The 27,627-nt window shown below is 43.9% G+C and overlaps 1 protein-coding gene and 1 long non-coding RNA gene across 7 annotated transcripts in view; one reads left to right on the top strand and one right to left on the bottom strand.

The window, feature by feature from the left end:
- Nucleotides 1-27,627, top strand: part of LOC117229530 (uncharacterized) — a 205,486-nt gene that overhangs the window by 160,699 nt on the left and 17,160 nt on the right. Inside the window, exon 1 of one of the 6 annotated variants that reach the window (XM_076520120.1) lies at nt 11,977-12,362. The exons of the other annotated variants lie outside the window; for them this stretch is intronic. The gene's annotated coding sequence lies outside the window, so the exon portion shown is untranslated. Of the gene's footprint in view, nt 1-11,976; nt 12,363-27,627 lie in introns of those variants that run through there. 6 annotated transcript variants of the gene reach the window in all.
- On the bottom strand, nt 5-4,665 carry LOC143259152 (uncharacterized). The gene is made up of 2 exons (XR_013032959.1): nt 4,028-4,665; nt 5-3,702 (listed from the first exon to the last, which is right to left on the bottom strand). It is a non-coding gene; the product is annotated as an uncharacterized LOC143259152 (long non-coding RNA).

Below are 27,627 nucleotides of genomic sequence, written 5' to 3'. Positions count from 1 at the left end.
TTCGTTCCAAGTAAACAAATCTTTTATTTCATTAAACAAATCAGCAATTACTTAGTTGCCAACCCAATAGAAACGAGCAGTTTTCGAATGTCACATGATTTCACCCGATATCACGCGACGTGTCATATTATTACGTTTCTACCTTGAATGGAACATTCTAAGAACGAAGAAATACATCGAATATTTGTCGGACCAACTCGAAGTTTTCACGGAATCAAAGTAAATCAAAGTACGAATTTAAAGTAAATTCTGCCTAATTATCCTTCAGCTTGTAAACAAAACTGAACAATTTGGGAAGAGATGATTATTCGTGCATCGCACCTCGATGCATTTTTGTTTAGAAGATGAAGGAAAATTAGGAAGAATTTACTGTACTCTCGGAACAGTCAGAATTCAGAAGGATACCGAAACCATAAGAATCGATCCCTTGAATATTGAAGAAGGCAGGCCTTGAATATTGGATAAAGAATCTATCGCCTTGAAACCGAGAGGTGTCATTAGTCCGCGAGAACGGCTTGATTTGAGTGAAGGGGCGTCTGGCTCGGTCTCTGGAACCGCGTAAAATCGTTCCGGGGACAGAAGCTCGAGCCGCGGAATGTTTTACGTCCCTTTTACGGGTGTTCTCGTTGTCGTTGCCGCGGTTGTTCCGCGGCCGATCTGCTCCGTTTCTCGGCGCGAGGCGAGCGAAGCGAGTAGAGCAGAGCAGAGCGAAGCGAGTAGAGCAGAGCGGAGCGAAGCGAAGCTTCGCCGCTATTATTTCCGGCTGCGTTCTCCATCGCGAATCTCTCGCCGCTCGCTACACTCTTATTGTGCCGGCGTGCACGCGCGCGCGCGGCGACACACGACACAATCGTTAAAACAATGCTCTTCTCTCTGTGCGAATCGAGCGCGAGCCGCCAGGAAAACGTTTCCGAGGAACGCCGCCGCGCGAAAAACTGGGTTACGTTTTATCTGATAGAAACGCGCTCGTAAAACCCGCGCAAAAGTATCCGGCCCGACTTCGCGAAATTCTCGCATCGGACCAGCATTATTAATTCCCGATGCATCCGCTGGCTTTTCCGCGAATGAAAGAAAAAAGAAAAAAAGAACAAACAAATTTCCGCCGTACCGGGAAACCAATTTCTAGAAAACAGTTTGTCACTGAGTTTCTAACCGCTGCTGCGTCTGCGGAATCGTTTTACCGCATCAGAGTTGCTTCGTACGAACAGTGGTTAACCCCTGCCTTGTGTAATAAGCCAATCAAACTCGTGGTGTTTATCTCTGCGGATTTCATGCATTTATGATAAGAACGAGCAGAGCGTCGTGTTTCAAAGCAGCGAATAGCTTGAAAGTGTTTCGGAAATATCGTTGCACCGGTCTCGTCGACTTGCCGCTATAAATCGGTAAGGGAAAAGTGAAAATTCGATTTCGTTTCCTTGTGATTGATGCGAGCGGTTTTTATGTTGCATAAACCCCTGCAGTCTATTTATCAAGCGTTGGTTCTCCGCTGTTGAAAATTTGCTAAACGCACAAGCAAAGCGATTCTTACATTCTCGAATTGATTTCCATTTGTTGGTTTGCTAAGAGTTTCGGTGCTGTAGGAATAACTGGATTCAGTAAGGATAATAACTGGATTCAGTTTCGAAAGAAATGTCTCGGTTTTCGAAATTAGGATAGATTCGAGTGTGAAGGGTTGAGCAAACTTTAACACTTTATCTACCGGAAGTCTATCGATTGCATGTTTAACCCCTTAATGCACAATTTAAAAAAAAAAACCGACCAAAAAAAATCAATTTTTTTTATCTAAGAAAATACATATTTGGACCTTAATTTCAATAAATATTTAAAAAAAATGCAAAAATTACTAAAAATTCAATAAAAATAGTGGATAAATAATTATAGTGAATATTGAATCGCATTGCAGATCGAATTTTGTACTGTTTTTCATATATTCGAATCTGAACATTTTAGCTACATAAGTTGCGACGCCGACCGTATATATACGGGTCTGCACATTTTGGCCGGTTTTGCACGCCCGTGTTAATACGTTTCTGCGCGTTAAGGGGTTAATGACTGGGTTGGGTGTCCAAGAGAAGCTCGATAATGAGTTTCTAAATCGATATTTAATATTTTTTAATATTCACTTAAATCGATATAATGTTTATCTTGAAAGAAGTTGTTACATTATATCGATCCAAACGATTTATTGGATCACGGCTGAGATTATTATCAGATTAGAACAATTTATTGAAAAATTTTCAACCGTTGATTAAGAAATTGCCGTTAGATAAAATGGGGTTGAATGAGGGATTGACTAATGAAGTAAATCTGGACATGCGACAAATATGAATTTTCTGCTTCCGCTACAGAATTGCTAAGGTCGAAAATGTGCTAAACAAGTGGACAACAATATTTGCCAATTCTTTTTTTCGTACCAAATTCGCCGACCGGGGTGATCCCTTTCAAAAAGCCCGTTATCTAAAAAAATGACTTGGTAAATAAAATCGTTCGATTTTAGGAAAATTTTAGGAAAATTGTACCGTAAATTCTCCCTAATTTTCCTTCATCTCGTAAACAAAAATGTTCAATTTAGGAAGAGGAGATACGATTATTCTAGCCTTCCATCTCGTTTCGATAATTATTGACAATCGGCAACCATAAAAATGAGCCGGCAAAGCTCGAATAATCAGCTGTTCCCAAATTGTCCATTTTTGTTTACAAACTGAAAAAAAAATTACAAAGAATTCACTGTACTTTTAAATGTTCATGTACAGAGAAATCGCGGAAAATTTGCCGTTGCACGTTTCGGTCGCGATTGCGGAGGCGGGATAAACAACCGTTCGGCTCGTAGACTCGTGAAAAAAGATTCGAGAGTGAGCGCTCGTGCACGGTGAATAGGACACCGTAGGAACGACGCGATATGGAGTTTACCGTTACTTGGCCCGAAGTCTCGTTACAGCCGGGGATCAAGCCGTCGAATGGTGTTCGAGGCTCGGCGATAGCCTCGCTTTCGGTTCATCGGGAAAGAAGAGAGAGAGAGAGAGAGAGAGAGAGAGAGAGAGAGAGCATAAGGGAGAGTAAAAGAGAGAGAGAGAGCGCGCATAAGAGAGAGAGAGAGAGAGAATAAGAGAGAGAGAGAGAGAGCATAAGGGAGAGAGAGAATAAGGGAGAGTAAAAGAGAGAGAGAGAGAGAGAGCGCGCATAAGAGAGAGAGAGAGAGAGAGCATAAGGGAGAGAGAGAGGGAGAGAGAGAAAGACCGACGGAGCCGGCCAGAGATAGATCAGGGACGATCCGCCGGTAACATTGTTTTCTTCCCGTTGTGTTTCGACTGTTTTTACCGTGGAAACGAGACGCGGCCGTCTCTCTTACGTATCGTTTGCCCGGATATTGTTTCATCGGCGGCAATAATCGCGCGGATTCCATCCGCGATATCGAGCCTCGGGTCCGGTTTACGTACACGCGAGTCCTCGTGTCTCTTTTGCGGACGACCCGACACCATAAGCCGTTCTTTCCAAAGGGAACACCCGAACCGATTGAAAATTCTCCGCGGTGTGGAACGGTTTTTCGCTCGCGACGCACGCGCGACGAGCAAAACGATCCCCTTGACATCCAAACGACGGGAACTTCGTGGAAACAAATTCGATGATGATCCACTCGGGCTTATTTTACAGGCTGAAGCTTGCAATTTTACCATCTTGAGTTGTTTTCCGGTGCGAGATGTTCTTGTACCATGCGACAGAGGAAAAGACAAATTATAAAAAGATTGTGAAAAATTCTCGGTTCAAAATAGTAGATTATATATTAATTAATTTAGTAATAATATATAATTTAGTAGATTATATAATAATTAATTTAGTAATAATATATAATTTGGTAGATTATATATTAATTAATTTAGTAATAATATATAATTTAGTAGATTATATATTAATTAATTTAGTAATAATATATAATTTAGTAGATTATATATTAATTAATTTAGTAATAATATATAATTTAGTAGATTATATATTAATTTATTATATTAAAATAGTAGATTATTATTACCGTAGATTCGATGATCAGTGTCATCTCCGTGCAACGCATCCAAAAAATTTGATGTACTAGGTCGAGTTCTTCTGAGTCGAGAATTGAATCGGAGTCAGTCGAATAATAAACTGTTTTCTGACGCGCCTAAATAGTACGATCAAAAATGAAATTAAACGGTGAACTGTTATCCAACGCATTCAAATGGTATTGACAACTTAACGGTAAAGAAAACCGCCTCGAACGACGTGTGGGAGTCTGATCAGTGGAATTAGCCAGTCAGGGACAGACATGGTCAAACAGTTGAATTCTGCGGTTCTGTTACCGTGCAGTTTCTGTGTAATTAATGCTGGGACACCTTGCGCAGCTTAAGTATCAAGGCTCCACATCTAATAATAATTCCTCTGGAAAGCGTTCGCTCGTTATTCCTGTCAGCCTTGAGACAAGGTCTTGTTTATAGCCACTTGTTACAAGTTTGATCAATGCTGCATCCTTGGTGCCATTAAAGAACCGATGCGGCGACACGGTATAAACGTATTCGTTCTCTCGTCGGCGCGTAATTTAAGAGCTCTGATGCGACAATTCAAGAATCGGCAAACTGTTGCGTGAAAACTGCATTGCGACGCGTTACCGTGCGAGCACGTTGCGGCTCGGTCGCGACTGCGACGCCTCTTGCGGAGAGAAAAATTGGTACCAGCAAGCTCAGCGCCGATTGGAGTAGCGGCAAGACGGTCGAACTGCTAACCGAAATCGACTGTCGGTAATTTGGCTAGCAGTTCGAGGGTTTTGCCGCCGCGTGTAATGACGTCGTACGGACTCGCGAACGAGACGCGGCAAATTTTGAAATGTATGCTGGCGGTCCATGTTTAATACTATATCATAAATCGAATATTACCGAAAAATATCATTTTTAGCATGGCCGTGTTTCCGTGAGAATTTTGAGCTTTTGTCAGCTTAATAAGTTATCCTGTAAAAATGATTGTATTGATCCAGTCAAAAAAGAAAAAGCGAATACTAATTTCACAAATTAACTTACCAGTGGTAACTGCTCGCGTCGGTAAGACAACTCTGCGAGTATAGTTTACTAACAGAGAGAGGGAGAGAGAGAAGGAGAGAGCAAAGTGCAGGTGCCTGTAATGCGACACCGAACATAACGTTTACATGTCGCTGTTAACAGTGTCGGTGACCTCACTGTTCAACCATTCGCAACCCGTCGTTGAAGACTAAAGGCCCTGATCCGTTTAGACTTTTAATACTTACCAAGGAAAAGTGTACAACTATCGAGAAGTCTCTCGGCCAAAGAGAACGTGCGACTATCGCGAAATCGCTTCGCCTCGAAGAAAGTACCATTTTGTCGCTGAAATAGCGAATATATTCACCGTAAAGGAATGGCAAAAAATGTAAAGCGACATTGGCGGTCTGCGAAGCAGAAGAATACGAGAAGAGAATGGGAACCGAACGTCTCTGAAATCGGCTCGTGCCAAAGGACTTTCTTCTTCCGTTACGTAAAAAAGGCCGACAGGAGTGCGACGGGGGCTCGCCGGTTCGTTCGAGCGAGAAAACGCTTGTGTAACTAGAAAACGCTCGCATTTACGATAAAACTTTTTACAAACTGTTCCCGAGGTGGCGTACGGTCGATTGTAATCTCGATACAACCGAGCGCTAGAGATTTCAACGCGCGGTTAGCAAACGCTCGTCTGGCTACGGGCGAGTTTTTCTATTGCCAAAACCGTTTCCCTTTTGCGAGCGAGTTAACCGGAGCGTCGTTAACGCGAAACGGCTCGTCGTTTGTCTCGAAAAAACGATCGCAGCCTGTCGAACACAAAAATTGTCGAACAAATTCGACTGTTTCGTTTGACGATCGTGCTTCTTTCTCTGGACTTTACGGGCAATGAAATTTGAATACAATGACAATTTTCTGTGTTGGAATGCCTTAGAGGTGTTATTAATAAATGACATAAGTAGGACAGGCCACAAAAACACTTGTGGAACACTAAAGATATTATATATTATATAATGGTATTTTCTGAAGACAGCAATAAAAGTTTGGGAAACTCCATTGTTTGATATATTTATTCATCTTTAATATATTCCAAAATAAATAAATAAATAGTAGTTATTATTATGTAATAATTATATTATATTTATATATATATAATATATATTTATTTATAATATATTTAATTATTGTATATATATTATTAATTATTTATATATATATTATTAATAATTATATTATATTATTATTATATAATAATAATTTAATTTAAATGTAATTTCAATTTTTTAATAATAATAAATATTCCAAAATATTCCGCAATAAAAGTTCAGATGGGCCAATCTTTGATATATTCCGAAAGCATAATACGATAAATTTTCCCTAATTGACGCTCAGCTCGAAAATAAAAATGGACAATTTGGGAAAAGGAAACACGATTATTCGAGCCTTACCGATAGTTAACAACTATAAAAACGAGCAGCAGAGCCCGATTAATCGTATCCACCCGTTCCTCCGAAATTGTCCATTTTCGTTTCGAAGCTGAGCGTCGATCAGGGAGATCCAGCTGTACAATCAAAATTGATAGTATAAAGTTGCACGGTGCGCGGTGGTAGGAAAACGTGTTAATGCCAATGGTTTCTCGACGCGAAAGACCACCGGTTGACAAAACTACTTTCGAACGGCGGTACGCGCAAGCACGGCATTAATCGCGGGCTCAATCGCGGCCCGATCGATCTCGTATCGGCTCTGCTAATTGGCGGAAGATTTGCGAGCGGTTTGCGCGTCGCCTATCGGCTCGCGGCTTCTGACATTTGCTCGCCGATACATCCGCGATGCACCGAGGCGGCTCGGCGCGATGCGAGCCGCTGCGAGGCGGCGCGACGGAGCGTCTGTAAGCCAGTTTGGTATTTGCATGGCATTTATTGCACTGCGTTGCTTTCGTCGCGGGATGCCAGCAAGGCCAGGGAATCCTTAGAAATCCTCGCCGGGGTAGTGTACCGTTACCGCGACCAACGAAACCGCCTCCTACAGTGTTTATCCAATAAATTGGTATGGTCGGCCTATGCGTACGTCACCGTATACTTCAGAGGATCGAGGATCCGTCGAATTCTCTGTGTCCTTGGACCGAAACGTTTTGTCCGATAAAAGCGACGAAGGCCAATGAAAATCTCGGAGCAACGCGTGTGCACCTTTGTAACTCTTCCAAGTTTTCCATTCATCCTCGCATGCTGCTTCGATGCAGGATATAACGTTCTAAGTTTGACTAAAATTTATCTATAATAAATGCTCTCTAAGTCGCGCTCAGATTGCGCGCAAAAATGGACAATTTGAGAGGAGACGATGCGATTATTCGAGCCTCGCGGCTATTTTTTATAGTTTTTGATAATTGGTAACGATAAAAACGAGCCGCGAGGCTCGATTAATCGCATCGTCTCTTCCGAAATTGTCCATTTTTGTGCACAAGCTGAGTGTCGATTTTTTTTTACTATAGTTCTACTGTGAACATGTTTGTATAGAGAGCTCCAAGACGAGATCAGGACCAACTGGGAACAATGCGAGCGCCTTTGATATTTATGCGGAATATGTAATAAGTAGAACGCGGATTTTACGGATTTATGGGAATATTGCGCAACTGTTACTTAACCTAGTAGAAAAATGTCAATAAATTAGGACCACGTAAAATGTGCAAGCAGCGAAAATTGTTCGAGAAAGAAACGGACTCCTGCTTTTTGCGATAAGTGCAGAAAAAATGTTTATTCGGCGCAAAGATCCGCGGTCTATTAACGAGCAACTTCAGCATCGAATCAAGATTTCTGTGAGTTGTTTCTAGTTAGATCAGATTCAAAAATGGACAATTGGATGAAGAGACGATGCGATTATTCGAGCCTCGCGGCTCGTTTTTATAGTTTTTGATAATTGGTAACGATAAAAACGAGCCGCGAGGCTCGAATAATCGTATCTTCTCTTCCCAAATGGTCCATTTTCGAGTGCAATCTGAGCGTCGATTAGGGAGAATTTACTGTAGTTCTACTATGAACATGTTTGTATAGGGAGCTCCAAGACGAGATCAGGACCAACTGGGAACAATGCGAGCGCCTTTGATATTTATGCGGAATATGTAATAAGTAGAACGCGGATTTTGCGGATTTATGGGAATATTGCGTAACTGTTACTTAACCTAGTAGAAAAATGTCAATAAATTAGAACCACGTAAAATGTCCAAGCAGCGAAAATTGTTCGAGAAAGAAACGGACTCCTGCTTTTTGCGATAAGTGCAGAAAAAATGTTTATTCGGCGCAAAGATCCGCGGTCTATTAACGAGCAACTTCAGCATCGAATCAAGATTTCTGAGTTGTTTCTAGTTAGATCAGATTCACAAAAATGGACAATTGGATGAAGAGACGATGCGATTATTCGAGCCTCGCGGCTCGTTTTTATAGTTTTTGATAATTGGTAACGATAAAAACGAGCCGCGAGGCTCGAATAATCGTATCTTCTCTTCCCAAATGGTCCATTTTTTAGTGCAATCTGAGCGTCGATTAGGGAGAATTTACTGTAGTTCTACTATGAACATGTTTGTATAGAGAGCTCCAAGACGAGATCAGGACCAACTGGGAACAATGCGAGCGCCTTTGATATTTATGCGGAATATGTAATAAGTAGACCACGGATTTTGCGGATTTATGGGAATATTGCGTAACTGTTACTTAACCTAGTAGAAAAATGTCAATAAATTAGGACCACGTAAAATGTGCAAGCAGCGAAAATTACTCAAGAGAGAAACGGACTCCTGCTTTTTGCGATAAGTGCAGAAAAAATGTTTATTCAGCATCGAATCAAGATTTCTGAGTTGTTGCTACAGCGAGAGGCGGCTAGTTAGAGCAGATTCAAGAGGCCTGCGAAACTATTCAAAGATTCCGCTTAAAAAAAAAAAAAAGAGAGTGCTTTGCCAGGACAGGTGGACGTTTCGGGCATCAGCTTGAATACGAAAGTGTCCACGATATTCTCGTCCACACAATTCAATCCCGGAGATCTTTTTCACGAAGTCTCGTCACGATCCGCGGTTGCGGCAAGGATATTCCGAAATTCGCGGCGGTTTCACCGAAACCGTGGGGCGGGCATCTCCGTTGTTGTTACGGCACCAAAAACGTCGTCCGACGACTGGTCCGCGAAGGTCTTCCTGCCACGAGGACGGAGGAAAACGGCACGAGGAGGAGATAACCCCGTTTTAGAAATTTTCCAGCGTTGTCGCGTCTTGTTTCGAGGACAAGCCGAGACCTTCGTTCGCCGATCGTAGATACGATCGGGAAATTTTCATCGGAGAAATTGTATTCCGAGCGGAATCCAGGAACGGACTCGCGGGAGAGGATCCGCGAACGAGGAAGGATCGCGATGCGCGATGCATTCGCGTGTTATAGCCAACGACCCGCGCGATGCGCCGATCGAGCGTGAACACGGTGTCGAGGGGATCCGAGCTCCAGGGGCCCTGGTTTTTAGAAAGCAACGCGTTCCGGCGAAAAAGGCCGGCGTTTCTGCTACGTTTTCGCGGTGTCGAAACGTTTTGTCAGGGCGAAGTGAATGTCTAGGTAACAGGACAGCCGCGGAGAGAGGAAGAGGAAAGAAGAGAGAGAGAGAGAGAGAGAGAGTGAGAGAGAGAGAGGGAGCATGAGAGAGAGAGAGAGAGCATGATAGAGAGAGAGAGAGGGGGAGAATGATAGAGAAAAAGAGAGAGAGAGAGAGGGAGAATGAGAATGATAGAGAGGGAGAGGGAGAATGCTAGAGAGAGAGAGAGAGAGAGAATGATAGAGGGAGAGAGGGAGAGAGAATGATAGAGGGAGAGAGAATGATAGAGAGAGAGAAAGAAAGAGAGAGAATCGGGTTGTGGAAACCGAGGTGGGAGAGGGTGAAAGAGATAGAGAGAGAGAAGAGAGAGCAAGAGAAAATGATCGAGAGAGGGGGGAGAGCGGTGGTGCTCGAACGAACAGCTGGCAAGCACAGCGAGATTGGTAGCACCGTTACCGCGCCGGTTGCTTGTCCGATTCCTCGTAGATCAGTCTCCTCGATCGTACGTCGTCCCTGTTTCTCCGTTGTCAGGGGTCATTAGTCTTCGCCGGCGTATCGGGACAGCAGCGTTCCCTGTTCCCCGACGTTCAGCCGAACGCCAGAATGGCTCTTGGTCAATTCCTTCGATCCTTCGGATACACTTGCAATCTCGTTCGCCAATTCCCCGGGGCTATAAATACTCGGAATTGGAGCGGCTCGATTTCCAAATTGCCCTTTAGTAACGCGACAATTTTCGCCGATCTAGCGAGCCCGCCATCCTCCGACGCGCGGCCCTACGATGGGAACTTCGTGCGAGCGACGACGCTGCGTCAATTGTTCTCAGACGCAAAGCGACGAAGGCACGTTTGCGGTCGTGCTGCAATAAAAGCTGCAAGCGCGTCGATCATAACGGCGATCGGTATGGCAGCGACTCCCTTATCCGAACGTCTAGTTTTGCAATATTGCAGTTGAGTGGTTCGGTGACATTTTTGGATGGTATAATGATTTTGACTCCGGATCATTCAAAAATCATGCTCTACTGTACCGCGAAGTTGTGTTCGTTTAGTTTGTTTACAATGGAGCGGCGCCGATGGCCCAATCTTGGTCGTTCAGAATATTAAGTGTCGAATGTCAACTTCAAAAATTACAGAAACTAGAAAGATCGAGTTTATCGTAGGAAAAATTAGTTGAACCTTTTTCATAGTTTGAAATTCCTAGTAATATTCAGTTCGTTCGATGTATTACAATAGAAATGAATCTCTAAGTTTATAATTAGTTTACACGTTGACTGGTAAGTAGGAAAGTACTCGTCTGTTAAAGATTCATTGCTAACAGAAACGAGTCGAAAAAGGATTTATTTATTATTCTTTACTTATTACTTGTTAATTTATCCTTTTTTTTTAAAAAATGTTGCGTCTAGAATAGATTTCTGCAAAATAAGCTTGGCAGTTACCGCGTTAGAAATTATTATTATTATTAATATATTACATATTATATTAATATTACTATAATATTATATATTATTATTAATGTATTATATATTATATTAATATTACTATAATATTATATATTATTATTATTAATGTATTATATATTATATTAATATTACTATAATATTATATATTATTATTATTAATGTATTATATATTATATTAATATTACTATAATATTATATATTATTATTAATGTATTATATATTATATTAATATTACTATAATATTACATATTATTATTATTAATGTATTATATATTATATTAATATTACTATAATATTATATATTATTATTATTAATGTATTATATATTATATTAATATTACTATAATATTACATATTATTATTAATAATATATTATTACCGACGCGGCCCAGAACGCATCGAGCTTCCTCAAAAATAAGTTGCTCTTCCTCCGAAGAAGTGTCGCTCCTCCAACACACCCATATGTAACACAATAGAATAAATTCCATCGCTTATCGTTTATCGCAGCGGCAACCCGAACGCGCCCTAAAACCAAGCATTCCAAAGGGAGCCAACGGGAGAGATTCGTCGGATCGCTTTCGCGTCGATCGCGGCAACGGCGACGAAACAATGGCGCAACGCGTGTCACGGCGTTCCGCGTGCCGCGGACAATCGCGCGCGGAAAGCTCGGCTCGTCACGCGACAGCAGCCTCGTTTTCAACGAGAGTCGCCGAAGCAGACGCGGAATCGGCCCGGCTTCCCGGATTCCCTCTCGCATCCGATCGCACGCGATCGCGCGAGTCCCAGGTGGCTCTCGATCGCGAGATCTCGCGATCCGCGTCCCTGTCACCCGGCGGCGCGGCGGCACGGGGGGGTGTAGACGCCGTGGCCTCTGCCACTTCTACCACTTCTACCGAGCCCGGCGAGCCACCGAGCGGGAACATCGGCCGCGCGACTCGCAGAACTCGCCAGTAGAACGACGCGTTTTCCGCGCGCGACACGCGTGTACCCTCGCGCACGTTATCCGCGTCCGGCTCCGTTCTCCTCCTGGCTTCGCAACACGGAAAGGCTTCCCTCGGCCGCCGGAGTTCAGCCGTGATCGATCACCGGCTCGGATCGGATCAAGGTCGAGGCGGCTCAGTCGAAGCCAGCGTTTCGATCGGCGAGCACGCGAATTTATGCCCGGCCCGAGAGAGAGAGAGAGCCAGTGTCACCTCGATAAGTGAACAGTGCGCGGCGAGGTTCGTCCCGACCGGAGAACGAACGAACTCTGCGAGTGTCAAAACATCGGCGAGTTCGCCGGTCAGAGGTTCCCGGCCTTGCGAACAGTGCCCGCGCAGCCTCTGGGACCACGACAAGTATTTACACACCCGAGTTGATATTCCGACAGCTGATCCGTGGCGCGGATCGACTCGCCGCCGAGAGATTCGCGCGGTCGAGTGAGATATGCTCTCCGTCGAGTCGAAGAAATATAAGAAATATTAGAGATAAAGACTATGAAAAATTAGAGATAAGACTATGAAACGGGCGTTTTTGATTAGTTCCGTCAGTTCGAGCGGTACATACGAGTCCAGTTTTTTTACTTTGTTTATTGCACGCGGATGTTCCAACACAGCCGTATGGCTAGTTCCTAGCTTAGTTCCAAGTTTACGAATAGTTGTGTCTGGATCGGATTCCATAATCGTTCTTAATTCTTCGTTGTCAATATGGACCGGTGGTCTTCCTCGAGGCTCATCGACGATGCTTAACCCCTTAATGCACAATTTAAAAAAAAAAAACCGACCAAGAAAAATCAATTTTTTTAATCTAAGAAAATACATATTTGGACCTTAATTTCAATAAATATGTAAAAAAATGTAAAAATTACTAAAAATTCAATAAAAATAGTGGATAAATAATTATAGCGAATATTGAATCGCATTGCAGATCGAATTTTGTACCCATCGTACTGTTTTTCAATTAATATAGGTAACATAACATAAGTTGCGACGCCGACCGTATATATACGGGTCTGCACATTTTGGCCGGTTTTGCACGCCCGTGTTAATACGTTTCTGCGCGTTAAGGGGTTAAATTGCCAGACATTTTTGGAACCAATATCGGGCATTTTTTTCATCGGTGGATCCATCTACGGAAGCTTGATTAATGTTTCTCGAAGCTTGAGCTGCTCTATGATTCAATTTGCACTCGTACAAAAAAAAGTAGATGTAAATCGCGTTTTGTCTCCATCTGGTTTCGGAGAAATATAAAATAAAAATGGAACACAAACATGACAAAATTTCACAAAACGAGTAAGAAGAATACCTTTAAAATTTATAAATAAAAATATCGAGCGCACGTTGTAATGAACTTCTCTCTCAGTCACAGTTGAACACAGACTAACCAAATACGCCCGTTTCATAGTTTCCAACCTAACACATTCTACAGTAATGTCTCCCTAACTGACGCTTATTGTGCACAAAAATGGACAATTTCGGACGATTATTCGAGCCTCGCGGCTCGTTTTTTATAATCGATGACAATTCGTAACTACAAAAACGTGCCGCAAGGATTTAATAATCGTATCGCCTCTCCCCAAATTGTCCATTTTCGTGGACAACCCGAGCGTCAATCAGAGAGACATGTACTTTGAATATTCCTCGATCGTTTCTCGAGCAGATCTCGCGATTAGCCGTAGATAATGCGCACTTAAACAACTGCCACGAAATCGAAACTGCGCTATCTAGACTCCGATAACGCGATTCGAGCAAAACAATGCTTTCGTAATAATCACGTCGATTCGCGTTTCTCGAGCTAGCAACCGTGCGATGTCGGGACCCCGGGGGGGATCGTTTCTCCTGCATTTCTTTAATTGTCAGTTATTTTCCTGACAGATTCGTTGATGCCTTGTTAACAACGGCGAACACCAGCTTGCACCGAATCGAATCTGGGACACCGAGAACTCGGCCCGTGACGACGAGAGTCGTTGTGTCTCTCTAAACACAATATAAGCCGGTGTTTCGCGACACCGGCAGCGGTATTCGGGAAACGCGGTTCCGTCCGAACGCAGGAATCGCGTCGTTGCACGGATGGCCGCGTCCTGCAATCTGCAGTCGGCAGGCTGCCGCAGCCCGCTGCGAATCCCGCGCGGCCAAAAGGGTTCACCGCGTTCGACAATCAGACCGGATCGATCGGTCGCTTCTAAGATAGATAAACGACTCTCGATGTCGGCACGAGCCGACGATGGAAATTAGCATGCTTCCTCCATCCCTCGTACTTCCTCTTCCTTCGCTTCAGTAAACAAGCGCACTCGTCGGAACGGCCGCGGCCGGCTCCCGCGGTGTGCTTTGCTCTCTTCCTTCTATTTCGAATACGAGACGTTTCAGCAAACAGTTCCTTCATCGCGTCGCGCACGATTTTCAACGAGATACCCGCCTACCGAGTCGCTCGAAATGACCGGTTTCGCGGTTCTTTTCTTTCTTTTTTTTTTTTATTGTAACACTAGAACCACCAGTCTTAAACGTCTGGTTTCTCATTTTGCTTTTTTTTTTTCTTTTACGGTTACCGGAATTACGTAAGCGTGTTCCTACGCGAAACTTTTTCACGAAATTCTTCGTTCGAGCATGCATTGTAACCTATTTATCGGTGTTTATCTAACGGTACCTGCGTATACAAATTGTTTAATAACTCGCGTGCGGTTTTTATTATTATTATTATTATTATTATTATTATTATGGATTTATAATGAAAACGAGCGGTCGTAACGGAGAACGGTAAACGTTGTTGGAAGAATCGAACGATTTATGACGCGTTGAAATCGTTCAAGACAGGGATAAATGTCTTGCGCGTTTTCTGTCGCTTGCAATCGATGCGCGAAATTTTTAGTTTTACGCGGAGATCCCGTTGATAACAGTATCAACGCGAACTATCGCCGGAATAAAGTACATTATAGTAATTTATGTACGAATCTACATTGTGGTAGAGGGATTTTTGTAATATAAATTATATATAATATTTTATAATTCTATTTGTAATACATATTTTAATATATTAAAAATTATATATAATATTTTTAATATATATATAAAATATATAAATATATATATATATATATATATATATATATATATATATATATATTAAAATATATATTATAAATAGAATTTCTTGATAGAGATATTTCAGTATCTCGGAGACTCTCCGGTAGGAAATGATCGAACAAACTTCCCTCTCGCGGCATATATTACGATAAAAATGGCGATATTGCTAAACAAATTCAGTCATGTCATAGTTATTAAGCAACACGCGCCAGTCACTTTTAGCGCTCGGCAGGCACAGTGTTAAATACCGTGCAATACTTTTTCCCCTTGCAAATCGTATCGATTGTTACAACAACGACAAAAAAATAACGTAGCAACATTGAATCGGATAAAACAGATCCGCAGTCGAATCATTATGTAGCACAGTGCGGTATATTTTATTGTTTCGCAAGTATTTGTCACGGTGCTGCATCTAGGTTAATAGTACATAACATAATATACGTATCAAGGAAGATACAGAATTATGTCGAGCTACTATAAATCTCCTACGCTTCTGGAGTTATTCTAAACATACTTATAACTTGTGTTCTGCATCCGTAGTGTGCACATCCTATTGCCTTTTTTAAAAGTAACTAGACCACAATCATCGAGACATTAACGCGATATTTATTATCTGTTTATTATGCTCACGAACAAATAGATTATAGCTAGAACAAATAATAGCTATTAACCCCTCGCCGCACTTTAACGAGTCAGACACGTGGCGCAGATTTCTAGTAATATCCTATTAAAATAATATTATTATTATTATTATTATTATATATATATATATAATTATTATTATTATAATTATATATATAATTATTATTATTATAATTATATATATAATTATTATTATTATTATTATAATTATATATATAATTCATTATTTATATATATAATTATATATATATAATAATAATAATTATTATTATTATTATCCTATAAAATAATATTCCGTTTTTTTAAGCCAGAATAAAATTCTGTCCTCTTGCGATCGATATTTTAATCATCCCAGTAAACGTAGACACGCGGTAATTACAAATTTTCTTTTCTTTTTCGAAGAGATTATTAAAATCGAAAATGTGCTTATCACTTTAATTATGAAGAAAATGGTACGGCAATTAATTAATTGTCCGCAAAGCCATCTTATAATCTGAATAATCGTGAAATGAAAAATCTGGAGTTCGTCGGAACGATTGGCCTGGCAATTCCAGCGTCAAGTATCGACAATTCGTCGTTAAAACGCAGACCGGATTCGAACTCCGGGGACACGCGTGTAATACATTTGAATACTAGAAGACGTGGGTGTGATGAAAGGTCCGCGGAGCTCGTCGAACCGACAGAAGGCAACACGCGACCACGTTTTGTCTTCTTCCGCTTTCAGAAAAGATAGTTCTGAGCAAAAGAGCGACACGACGTCGTCGTATTCCTCGTCGGATTCTTGGTCGACTGTTCGCGAAAATTCTCGGCTTCCTCTTCCAGAAGCCGCGAAATCGGCTGAAATCGATGACTGATTTCGTCTCCGGTTCGCTGTCGTCCAGCGTTACATTTGTCGAAAGGGATCGGTCGAGTGGAAATCGGCCCGAAAAGGCCCGTTTCGGCGCCGGTGCCGTTGACTCCGCCGTGCCCGCCGCCGTTTTATCGCGTCTACGTGCGCCGTACCTGCGCGATTTAAATATTTATAAGGCCCCGGGAGTCCACGGATTCGTCGCGCGTCCCGTGTCCGCGTCCGCGTCGTCGGGCCGCTCGGATTTTCCACGCGCGGAGGCCCCGCGCCTCTGAAAGAACCGTAAACGGACCCCTCGCGGTACCGTTCCGAGCTTCTCCCGGGGTCCGTTCGATCGCAGAATTCGGTGAAAGTGCGTATAATCCTCTAACGACAGTCGCGGCTCGACATCAATAAATTTAAACGGTGAAAGTGTTGATCGTCCAATTCGCAAAGAATCCCCGGGGGGCAGGGGGAGCCGCGAGGAGGATCAAAGATCGAAATTTCTCTCCGGAAAGAATGGAACCGCCGATTTATCGCTGTCCCCTCGAGATCGGAGGACCCCGTTCTCGGCTTCCTGCCGGACGTCCCGTTGATCCACTTCCTGATCCTCGAGATCGTCGCCTGTTTCGAGACTTGTTCTTGAGCATAGAGAGCATTACATATATATATATATAGAGAGAGAGAGAGAGCATTATATAATATATTATAATATATATATAATATTATTCATAAGATATTATAATATATTATATATATATATATATATAGAGAGAGAGAGAGAGAGGGAGAGAGAGAGAGAGAGCATATTGTGTAATATAGGACTTGAATAATTATTATATTATAATTAATTAATATATTATAATATAGGACTTGAATAAGTCCTTTTCTCGACGTCCTTCGTCACACCGTTTCATTAGGTTTCCGGTCGCAGAGTGGTCGACGAGACGACCGCTGCCCGGATCAAAGGTCGAAACACGAGACCGGACGCGCGATCTTTCATCCGACCGAGGATCGACGAATCTCGCGTTACCGCGTTGTCTCTTGGACGTGTTCGCGATCGATCGTCGCCCGCCGTCGATCCGGGTGCACCACCACCCACTGCGCCGGATTTTGATTCGAGAAAGAAAAAAAAATCGAGAGGCACGTACCATCGCATTCCTTCCGCGTAAATTTCTATTTGGTGGAACGGTATACATAACCGACTTTCTGTTTTCGAGCAAAGGCAAATATTAGAGCGCTCGTCGGACGAGTTTGGCGCAGCCTGGTCGCTGTCGCGTACTCCGTAATAAATCAATCGGGAGCTTAACCCGATCGGTGCTTTCCTCTAATCGTATACCAACGAGCCGTACCTCCTTAACTGCGAACCGGAAACCGGCTAGCAGTACTCTCTCATCCTGTAATAATTCCTGATTTTCCTGTCTGTGCATTCGACGATTCTTGTTCGCCTGCGAACAACGTTACAATATCTAGAGCATATATAGAAGCATATATATATGCCGTGATATAACACTATATATTACACAATATTCTCTCTCCCTCTCTCTCTCTCTCTCTCTCTCTCTCTCTCTCTCTCTCTCTCTCTTATATATATAGATATTATAATATATTATATAATATATATATACACTATATATTACACAATATGCTCTCTCTCTCTCTCTCAATATATATATATATATATATATATATATATATATATATATAGAGAGAGAGAGAGAGAGAGAGAGAGAGAGCATATTGTGTAATATATAGTGTATATATATATTATATAATATATTATAATATCTTATAAATAATATTAAACATATATATATTATAATATATTATATAATGCTCTCTCTCTCTCTCTCTATATATATATATAGAGCATATTGTATAATATATAGTGTTATATCACAGCAACCTTTCCCGGACAACGAGTCGCTCGTGTCGTGCGTTCATTCTTACAGCCGCGGAATTCTTTTTTTAACGAGGCGAGAGTTTTTCTGTCGGAACCGAGACGAAAGTGCTATTAATCTTTATATCGGCGGCGCTGGTTCCCTTGGACTTTGCGGTGCCGCGTGTGCTCCGCAAATGCTCATTAATCGTCTATAATTGAGCCTCGGATACGTGTTCGGGGCGCGCGAGCCATTCCGGTAACGAGATCGCGCATACTCGGCCATTGACAGTCCGCCGGACTGCGAACGCTCCAGCAAATTGCTGCACCACGCAGTAATCGCGGACACGATAATAATACTTTCTAAGTGTGTTACCCGACACGAAAGTAATCGGCGAATAAAAAATTTACGTTAACACGGTGCACACACGGTGAAAGTGCCCGGACGACGACGAATTAGAAATCATTCGGTGTCCGCGAAGGGTTCAAGCCACCGTCGCCGGTGTCGGATGCAAAGATTCTTAAACGCCGTGTGCAATTACATTCGTCGGGTCGCGCGAAGCTTGTCATTAAGCGCTCGCCACTTTCTTGCGATCCCGAAACGCGGACTTCGCATCGCTCTTCGTCTCTCGCCGATGTGTTCTCTCCGTTCTTTCACCTTTCCGACAAATTCCGACGATTGTTGTGCCGTTTCGTTTCAATGACACGAGCGATTGTATTTTTCGTAAAAAAAAAAAGAAAACAGAATTCGATAATCTCCAGAAACACAGGTGTTCGCGCAGCCATTCGTCGGGTCGTGGATGTTTACGCGTTTGCGACAGCCGCAGATCTGCGCAACGCGAGAGAAACACGAGAGCGAAGAAACGCGAGAAGAGTGCGAAATACGTTTACGTTGACACGGATCGGAGACACTTTTACTTTGTATTTTCTCCGAGCGGTTTTAACCGTAGCCTAATCCGAATCGAGTGTCGCGTCGTTATGTTAAATAGAAATGGAACACGAACTGTTCGCGATATTCGAGGTTTCTTTATTTTAAATACAAAGCCCGTTGCATAACATTAATCGTGGAACGCAATGTCGTTCGAACGACCGTTCCCCGGCTTTGTTTTTCACGAGCCCGACTCGTTCTACTCAATTTTCCATCGCGTTATTACATCATTGGGGTTCTATTTCATTAACGGCGGCTGTAATGTTGTTTTTTTAGCTCGCCGATCGTTTCTGTTTTATCGAACACAATTCGCTTTTTAAAGAACCTCGTAACAAGAAACCTAACGGAGTTAGATCGCATGATCTCGGGGGCCAGTCGATGTCTCCTCGTCGAGAAATCGAGCGTCCATCGAACGTTTATAATAATTTGCAACAATTTGTACACGTTGTCGCGTGGCGCAGCGTTTCGTGATGGTTTGTTTATGATGAACGATGACGCGATGCCATCTGTTGAAAAATCTGACACTCGATTCGGATGACCGTATACATATTAGGCAACAGATTTCTCTCTTGATAGTGGCCATAATTTCGGGGAGTTTCTGCTATAGAGCGCAAGAAAGTCGGTTCGGCTATTATCTAAATGGCCGATCGGACTCGCCAACTTTCATCGGTGCGCCGGAAACCGCGCGGATCCGACCAGGCTGTCGGTTAATTGACCGTCGCCGATCTTCCGCGACTCTTCCCAGGACCTCTCCGTGGCGAGAAGGTAACGGGAAAGGTGGAAAAGAGGGAAAAGAAGGAAAAGGAGGCGCTGGGGCTCGCGGCGTTTGTCGGCATCGCGGCTCGCGGCTGGTCGGGACCCGGTCCTGGGGCGCGCAATTAGCCGCAAGCGCGTTGTGACGAAACGCTCGTCGTGAGAACTAGGCGAGCCCCTCGACACGACTCGAAGCGGTCGTATCCTCTGTCCGTGTTTATATCGCGGAGAGCGAGTTCTCTTTCGCTCGAAACGAGTTCTTGAGGACGCGACGCGACGCAACGCGACGCAAAGCTACGCGGACGGCTGTCCAGCGAGGAACCGAGGTCGCAGATATGAAACCGAACGAATCGTAATCGCAAATCTAACCCATTTCTTTCCATCTGCCGCGGCCTTTCTCTGCCACCGGAGATTTTGCGCCTTCTGACTGACCGAGATTCTCTTCCCTTGATCCTAATCTTGGTTTACTTGATCGATCTACTGCCTTGTGCGTTTAGTAGGATGTCGCGTGTGCCTCGTTTCGAATAAGAACCTAGAACAGTCGTAGCTTCAGTCCTTAATGCAGTTTATTACGATATATCGGAATGCTTCGATGTTTATTGCGCGTGGTTTAATCGTTCTTCCCTGTATAGAGTGTCGAAAAAGACGTGGTCGAGTTCTTTCTTCAGTCTTAGAGTGCCTGAGAGGCGTGGTTTATTTGCTCCAGCTGTGCAGAATTTCTTGAAGAGCGTAATTTAATAGCTCTCTCGATGAAACCGAGGCATTGCTCCATGTTGAAGTCGATGCCCTCGTTCAATTTCAATTCTCCGTAGATCAAAAGTCTAGCTGTGAAAATCTGAGCTTCTGTTTTGTATAAAATGCCTCGAGTGGGTGTGGCTTCGTTGCTTCCTCACTATACAGAGCCTGTGAGAGGTGTGGTTAAATTGCTCCTGATCTGTTGCTCTCGATGAAACCAAGGCACTGCTCCATAGAGAAATCGATGCCCTCGTCCAGTTTCAATTTTCCGTAGATCAAAAGTCTAGCTGTGAAAATCTGAGCTTCTGTTTTGTATCAAATGCTTCGAGTGGGCGTGGCTTCGTTGCTCTCTCACTATACAGAGCCTGATGTTATCGACAAATTTCAATTCTCCGTAGATCAAAAGTCTAGCTGTGAAAATCTGAGCTTCTGTTTTGTATAAAATGCCTCAAGTGGGCGGGGCTTCGTTGCTCTCTCACTGTACAGAGCCTGAAAGGGGTGTGGTTAAATTGCTCTCAATGAAACGAAGGCACTATTTCATAGAGAAATAGATGCCCTCGTCCAATTTCTATTCTCCGTAGATCAAAAGTCTAGCTGTGAAAATCTGAGCTTATGTTTTGTATCAAATGCTTCGAGTGGGGCGTGGCTTCGTTGCTTCTTCACTGTACAGAGCCTGAAAGGGGTGTGGTTAAATTGCTCTCAATGAAACCGAGGCATTATTTCATAGAGAAATCGATGCTCTCTACAAATTTCAATTCTCCCTAGATCAAAAGTCGAGCTGTGAAAATCTGTGCTTCTGTATAAAATGCCTCGAGTGGATATGGCTTCGTTGCTCTCTCACTACACAAAGGCTGAAAGAGATGTGGTTAAATTGCTCTCAATGGAACCAAGACACTATTTCCTAGAGAAATCGATGCCCCCGTCAATTTCAATTCTCTCTAGATCAAAATTCCAACTGTAAAAATCTGTGCTTCTATATAAAATGTCTCCAGTGGGCGTGGCTTCGTCGCTCCTTCACTGTACAGCGCCTGAAAGGAGTTAAATTGCTCACGATCTGAATAAAATGAAGCATCGATCTCGGTGCGCGAGCATCGCTTTTCTCGATCAAAGTTTCGGGATCCAGAACGATCGCGAAGCAAAAACCGGGAGTCGGTTTCGCGTCTCCAGCCGTGGTTACCGCGAAGCGGATAACGACACCGAGGCGGGTTTAGCCGCAATCGGATCCGTCTGCAGGCGCATCGACGCTCCACATCTCCTTGTAAAGATCGGATCGGGCGATCAAGATCGATTTCCACGTTTGCTCGGGATCCACCGTCGTCCCGGTTCGTCGCGTCCTCCCGTTCCCCTGGCAGCCGGCCAGCCGCGATCCGCCGTGTATCTTATTGTGCCATCATTCTCAATTTGTTTTATTGCTGTCGCGCGCGGCCGTGCTCGTTTGGCCGTTTCGCCGGTTCGCCGTTTAGGCGCGTGCACGAGCCGCGCGCCGTTCGCGGCCGCACCGTTACTTTTGCTCACGCGAGGCGAATCCGCGCGATAACCGAACGTTTCCCTGTTACCCGAGGCTTCCTAACTCGGGGCTTCCTGGTCGGAGGAACGGACACACCGTACACGGAGAGAAATATCATTCGCTGGAATGCGGCCTCGGCTTCGAATCGAACGGGCGCGACCCGACGCGATTAAGATGCTGTTAAACGCTAATGCGAATGCATTATGCGGCGATCAATTCTGAAGAACGAGCCAGTTTAAGCAGCAGCCAGCGAGAAACGAGCATCGGCTGGCTCGAAACGGCGTCAGATAGAATTTCAGGGAAAGCAACAAATGGTCGCGGTAGAAACGCGGCGAAGACTAAGCGCGACGAATAAACGAGACCAGCAATTGAGAATCGTGTTCGCAGACTTTCCACCGCGTTTACCAGCATAATTTCCCTGCTCGAAGTCGCTCGATCGGCCATTTCCCGTTCGAGGCGGGAAGCGACGGAGAAAACCTCTCGGCGCGGCGTTGTCGCGTGCGAATCGCCCGGACGAGCTAATTCGCGTCGTCCTGGTTCCCGAATGCACAAAAGCAAATGCGCGGAACAAGTGCACACGGCGCGAATGCACGGAGCGAATGCCGCGGACCGCTCGTGTGCGCCTCTCTTTGCGGAAATCGAAAGCAAAACGAATCGAACGCGCTCGAAGAAGAAATCGAAACTGATACCATTAAGATGTTATTGCCGCGGTGTTTCATTAGCGATCGATTTCGCTTTCCGTCGTCGTCGTCGTCGGCGGATCGTTTTGTCGATCGTTTCTTGCCCGTCCTGCGCGGTGCGTGGCGAAAGTCGATCTTGCGAGTTCGCATCGCGCGTTCCCGTGCTCGCGATCCGCGGCGGCAACTTGCTCGATCGGAATCGATCCGGAGGGAAGGGGAACGATATTTTAAATAACGATCCATCGACGCGAAGGATTGGCGGCATCGCTTCCGCGTGATCGCCGTCGTCGAACGGCGCAACGGAAGCGAACGAAAGTACAAGCAACAGGACGAAGAACGGCGAGCGGTGCGCGTTCGTTCTCACGAATGAACTTGCAGAAACGTGAAGCCGAGACCCATTTCTGGTTGTCGGCTGCGCTCCACGTTCCTCGCTGTAAACGTGGAACAGTTTCTAATGTTCTATACATTTGATCTAATGATAGGGGTGCCTAGGATCTCGTCGCGATAGAATTTCCAGCGACAACGGCTCGCGCGAGCCGGCTGCGTGTCAGCAGGATGTTGGAAATCTGGCACGCCACGCCGAGCGGCGTGCTCGCGTTTCCGTGGCATTGTCGTAAAACACCGGAGGGGACCCGGCGACAGAGGAAAAAATCCGCGCGAACAGAGAGAGACGGGGCGAAAATGATCCGCGGGCCGCGTGAAAATCCATCCACTGCGACGGATCGGGAACGCGATTTCACTGCGGACTACATTTGTCTCCTTTGTCGCGTCGTTTCTAACCGCCCACCCTCGCAGTCCCATTCGAATCTCCCCGTAAAACCTTTCACCTTTTCCGCGGAATCTGGTTGCGCTCGGCGTTCACGCATTTGCGTCATTAGCGCGCGCGAATGCGCTTTATTTTTCGGCGCCCAAAACCGTATCGTTCGAAAAAGCTGAAAAGGCTTTCGGTATTTCGAAGGTGCTGGTTTACTTGTCGCTAAGGAAAAAGAACGACTGATCATTTGCAACAATGCCGTACGAAATAATTGATAACAAGGTCATTGTTACGCCGTGGATTTCGTGCGTTCGTGGCAAAATCGAGTAGGCGAAACTTGGAACAGTGGGAAGATTAACGCGTTAAGTGTCAAAAAACAATCCTAAAATTCCCAAAAAGTCTCCGAGTAATTTAATTAATACTAAACCTACCGAGCAGTCGAATTTATTTCGATTTCGCAAAGCTTTTGTTGTGATACTTGCTCCAACAACGCAATGTTTTTCAAGCATTTTGCACGAAAGAGTCTCCGAAGTTCGCAGAATTGCAAAATAAGAAAACGACCATCTCGACCGCGATAGGTTTAGTGTTAATGAAAGTGAAACTAGAAAGTGGCAATTCATCATACCGAATGGTGTTCTTAACTCTTTTGCAAGCTAAACATCTCGGTCAAATTCACTTTGCTCGAATATATTAACAGTGAAATTGAATTTTCATTTCGAAGACCGGTGAAAAAAATTAGTCTCGCTCATACGTGCCCGACGCGACATCCTATCTGTTAAAAGAACTTGAAAGCCACGATTTAGCCCGTTCAGTCGGTTAAAACGATTCGAGAAACGTAGAACTTTCTATCGGATTTTTCTGTCTCGTAATCGATGCAGACAATTCTTACTTTGCATAAAGATCCGCAGTCCGGTCATTATGCTTGATCCTTTCTCGCGATGCAAATACGTTGACGCTTCGACCACGTTTTTTCCGCTGCCGGCGCCGACAGATAGGTGCAGCATAATTTAATCGCCGATATTACTTCGATTTCTCGATCCCGCGTCCAACCGCGGGATCTTAAAAAATCGTCCCGATAAGGCGCGAACCGATCGACCAGACATTCTCTCGCACTTGTCACGAGGCGGCTAATCAGCCGATCCCGGGTAAACAGGTTTTTAAGCTGGCCATTGGCATTAGTCTGCGGTGAATCATGCCAGAGATCGTCTGGCTGATAATAACGAATCGCGTTAGGGGGCGCGTTAGGTCGATCATCACCAGGGCAACGAATTTTCGTGCACGCGACGTCTGATTTATCGAGTGACTCTGTCCTGCGAGTTAGGGTGGTCTGGCCGCGTCTCTCCCTCAGTCCGTTTTCAACCCCTAATGGAATCGCGTCCAGCTTCGACCGGATCGACATACGCGAACCAAACGTTTCGTACGTAGAAAGTGCTTCCAACATCGACACGTTGCCGTACTATTTTTTTTCTTTGCAATTGCAACGATCAGAACTTTTTCGATCGCAAATATTTCCTTCGGAGAAAAGAAGACCGTATGTTTATTGTGTGTTTATACTACCCTCCAAAAGTATTAGGACATCTGTTTGTTTGGTACGAGTTGTAATATATAACATGTTTTTGTTTTAATAATACGTGGAAGAAGAAATAATCGGAAAAACTACTAAAACGAATGCCGAAATTAGTCCAAGAAGTAATTAACGAACGCGGTAGATGTATCGACGAAAAGAATATTTAATTTTCTTTTGTAAAAGCGACGTTATTTTTATGACAACGTACTATGTGTAATTTTTGAAATTTATTCCAAGGTTAATTATATTAAACCGTAACATGTACATATATATGTAATTAACGTTGGAATACATTTCAAAAATTATATATTTTACGTCGTAATAAAAATCACGCCACTTTTACCAAAGAAAATTAAATATTCCGTACTTATTACGGTTTAATATAATTAACGTTGGAATAAATTTCAAAAATTATATATTCGTGAGAAAAGTTGTAATAAAAATGCCGTCACTTTTACAAAAGAAAATTAAATATCCTGAACTTGTTACAGTTTAATATAATTAACGTTGAAGTACATTTCAACAATTGTAACAAATTCCTATCAGGTTTTCATATTTATTGAATTCTCTGTAAGTGACCTAATACTTTTTCGGGAAGGGGGGGAGTCAATATTGGTGACAACAGAATAGAATTTGATTCCGACTTGAAGGAACGATACAACGTGCATACCTAACGGCTTATAGTATATACTATACTATACTATATACTAGAGATCTCCACCACGAGTCTGGCTCGTTCAAGTTCGGCGAAGGGTGAAACATTGTCGTCGCATTGAATCTTCGAGGAACACAGTGAACAGACGCGTCGATTGGCTCGAGCAGACTGCAAAGAGCGGACCAAGAAGGTCTGTGTCCACTGCACAAGTCGAGCAAGGACATCGAGCGACCCGTCCCGAGGAAAAGAATCCTTGATCGCACCTTTCTAAGGTGGCAGGTGAACGTGCCCACGAAAACGAGCCTACTGACTCAGACGATCGGCAGAAAAGGTAACGCGTCTGCCTCGTCGATTCCATCAGTTGATTCATAGCCGTTGCGGCACATACTTTCGTCTAGCTTCGATCGATCTCCCATTCGCAGGTTTCCATACTAATTGCGATACAAACTTCTTAGTTCTCGTTATCCCGGTGGAAAAGGAGAGTTTCTATTTCTCGTGCGCGTACGATCGCGCGAAATCCAAAACGTTGACCGACGATTCCGTCGAAGGTCTTCGTCACCGCGAAGGATCAACCGAGAGAAGAAACGAACGAACTTGTTGAATTAAAATTGCTGAACGCAGAACCGCGCGGTGACTCCCGGACGAAAAAGCCAAAGGGATCGCGGATGTTCGTTGTCGTCGGAAAGGAAAAACGCGGACGGCTTTTCCGTCCGCGGCGTCGCGGAACGAGGTTGTACCGTTGTCGATCCGAGCACGATTGCGCAAGTCGTTCGACTTTTCTTCGCTCGCGCGCGCCGCGATCGACGTCACTTTCTCCTCTCTCGCGGAAAATTATTACGTTCCGCAATTTCCGTCGGGTGCCCACGTACGTATCCGGCTGGAATGCAAGCGGGACAGATCGTGTTGCACAGGTGGTGCATAGGTGTGACCGCGCGCGCAAGCAACGCGGTGTGCTTTTGCAATAATCGAAGGTGTTGCGCGTTGCGTTCTGCGCGTGCAACAACCGGCGACGCTTCACAACATCAAGCTTTTTCGTTGTCCGCTTATCGGGCGCCGATCGAACGAACGATGCATTTCGAAAAGGTGGCGACACGATAACGAGCCGTTTCCATTGTTTCTTCGCGCGCGCACACCTGCGGCAACGAATTTCTGTTACGCGACAATGGTATTGGCGTCGTCAAAATTGCCACAATAATGTGTCGAACAGAACAGCTAATTACGCCGAAACGAGGACGTAATCTTGAACGATGCGAACGACGACTAACGATCGACTCTGTAACAGTGTTTTTATTCCGGTTTTATTTAATGAACTATAATCACGCGAAGAACTCGTTGAATTATTTATTATTATTATTATTATTCGTATGAAACGAAATGTTTTATTTGATTAGCAATATCGTTCGTACAACGTGCAACGAAATCTATTGGGTCGAGTCAAAAATAACTTCCGATGCAACTAAGAACAGTAATGTCTCCCTTACTGACGCTCAGATTGTCCACTAAAATGGATAATTTGGGTAGAGGAGATGCGATTATTCGAGTCCTGCGGTTTATTTTTATAGTTATAAATTGTCCACAATTATAAAAACGAGCCGCAAGGCTTGAATAATCGTATCTC

Source organism: Megalopta genalis, chromosome 3 (genome assembly GCF_051020955.1).
Source record: "Megalopta genalis isolate 19385.01 chromosome 3, iyMegGena1_principal, whole genome shotgun sequence".
In the NCBI taxonomy this organism is placed as follows: Eukaryota; Metazoa; Arthropoda; class Insecta; order Hymenoptera; family Halictidae; genus Megalopta; species Megalopta genalis.
Note: the sequence above shows the minus strand (reverse complement) of the source record. Positions and strands in the feature narration are given on the sequence as shown.